Source organism: Stegastes partitus, unplaced genomic scaffold (genome assembly GCF_000690725.1).
Source record: "Stegastes partitus isolate 25-593 unplaced genomic scaffold, Stegastes_partitus-1.0.2 Scaffold5, whole genome shotgun sequence".
Classification (NCBI taxonomy): Eukaryota; Metazoa; Chordata; class Actinopteri; family Pomacentridae; genus Stegastes; species Stegastes partitus.
In genome coordinates this window covers 472,921-475,554 of record NW_007577736.1, presented here as the reverse complement: position 1 = coordinate 475,554, position 2,634 = coordinate 472,921, and positions in this window count along the sequence as shown.

Here is a 2,634-nt window from a genome sequence, read left to right as displayed (position 1 = left end):
AAGTGAATCGTTGTGGCTGGAAGATTAGCCCAACTATTACTTATGTTCACATTGGTGAACATTACCTTCATTCAGTTAACCAGAAAACTGGCAGCTGGAAGTTGAATATATAACAGAAGGTAATGACGAGTCTATGACCTTACTTCTTATTTGATTTGTTACCTCAGTAAAAATGTTGCTAACAGATTTATGGTGTTTTTCAGTACAGCTTGGTGTTCATTTTGTACATGTTGGTCCCATTTAAAGCAAATACAATAAAGCAGGGTATTCTTTAGGATGTGGCTACCTCTTGATTGGTCCCGCTGTATAGTTCTCAGTCAGTTCCACCTCTCACTTATCATGTCCAGTTATAAACTCAAGGCTCTAAAGCAATAATTCAACGTGGCTATATGCATCTGTCTATGGCCCTTTCATCATAAATGCAGGCAAGAGAAGAGAATATTTAAAGCTGGAGCAGCAAAAAACGGTTGCCAACTTTCCTGCCTAATTACAGACACCTTAATAAGGTGTCAGAGTGTGTATTAGCCAACTGTGCTGCTCCGTCTGTTTCCTAAAGGTGCAGGTCCAGTGTCATCACAAATCACTAGGTTTAAGCCTGCAATTGTTAGAACACAGACAGTGGCTCCTGTGAGGCTAATGGCTTCTTTTGTTCCCATTTACACAGAAATGTCTAACATTTGTATTTCTGCATAGGAAATGTTACAATTTAAGACTGGCTCTGCTTTTGTCTTTGCGGTTTCTTTACCATAGGCCCCTTATTATTTTTTTTTTCAATAGATGTATTTGTTTTCTCTTTGACTTTTGCTATTTTGCTTTGTTTTATCGTTTTACTTTTATACTTCATACTGAAAGGCATGCTAGGATGATATAACGGTACAGGTGAGCCAACAGATTTAGAAGAAAACAAGCAAACATTCAACAGCAGTGCAGTGCTATTCTTGTTAACACCCAGAAGAGTTTGTTACACATTTCAAGATAATTGTAAATGAAAAATGTCACCTTACAAATGTGTTTTCAAAAAACAAAACAAAACAAAAAAACACCATCATCACAAATCCCAAAAAGTGGGTTGGTAGTGAGTTGGAATGAGACTCGCTGAAGGTACGACATCGGTGCCATTGTGTTTTCATAATTTTGACATCAACTTTGGCACCAACACTGGTTCTTGTGACATCCCTACCACAAACATTAAACTATATATCTGTCAAAGAATTATTTGATTTGTTAAGTTTTGCTCTTTTATGTTGTCATGTTTTTTACAGTGCTCCTCTGTCAGTGAAGTACTGTAATGCATCTCCTTGCACTGTTGGCTGTGTTATAAATCTGAGAAATACAGGCACTCTGAGCTATTACAGACAGGAAACTTGTTTGGTATTCTATGGTGCTATCAGAGATCCCATTTCATGTAGCTGCTTTATGGCCCGATAGAAGCACTAGACCAGTCTGATCACTTCCCCATTCTAATGATAGTAAGGCTGTTTTCATCTGGACTTTGTAATGAATGCCTACCAGCCAACTTTGAACTCTCCCAAAGACATGTCTGAGATAATCGCCTTAGGAAGGACGCTATTTGTTTTTCCGTGTGCCTCTGATTTAGTCTTTGATTGCTTTTGTTGCTGTACTTCACGGCAACATAGAATCCATTATCTTTCAGATGTTACCACTCTTGCAGAGACAGAGCATGTTATCAACATTTCCTCCTCTTGCGTTCTTGTTCGCCTGAACGAAGCATTGTACAGCACATTGCCACACCTTCACATTATTTTGTTAGGTCAATAAATCCCTTCATCTTTCTATTCTCTGCTGGAAAACGACTGAACATGAGTTTTATCTTGAATTCCAGGTACCCAAGTCATCCCCTCCCCTGCCCTCCTGTGGAGCATCTGCCCTGTAGCCGTGAGTAGCGTCTTACTTACTGATTTTTTAGCTGGATAGTTGTGATATTAATGATACGATGTCTGGCTCATGACACATAATGCCCCTGATGACAGTTTTGCACTGTGGCTGCCTCAGGTCGTGCTCACGCTACAGGAGTTTCGGGCACCCCTCATGACAATGGGGGGAGAAATATAGCCTGGGAGCTTGGTCCTAGATAATGTTTGGCTTAGATTATATGGCGAAGTGAGATTTTCACAGATTTATCGTGACTGCTCTAATAATATCTAATAATATCGTGTCACATGTTTATGAGTTTTTAATTTCGTTGTACTTTGTGTATGATGACAATAAAAAGCATTCTATTCTATTCTAAAATCAATTGTTAGCATCAACACATTTGGTTTTTATCTGCACCCCCTTCAGATCACTTGAGATGCTCCCTGATCACTCCCCTGGCATGATAATTCTGTACTACCCTGCCGTGTGTGACGCCCCATTATTTACCAGTCTTGTAGTGTGCACATGTCTCAGAATAAAGACAAGAATATCTGTGAAGTTTCTCATCATGTGTGTGATGCAACCTGATTTCAAAATCTGTAAGGATCCTAAAACTCCTGTAGTGTGCTTTGGCTGATGATAACATTACCTCCCCAAACTGAAAACTCAATTTTTTATTTTTTATTTTATTTTTTACAATTAGCTTAATACATTGATACAATGTTCCCATTGTCATTTTGAGAGTCTAACAGCTTCACA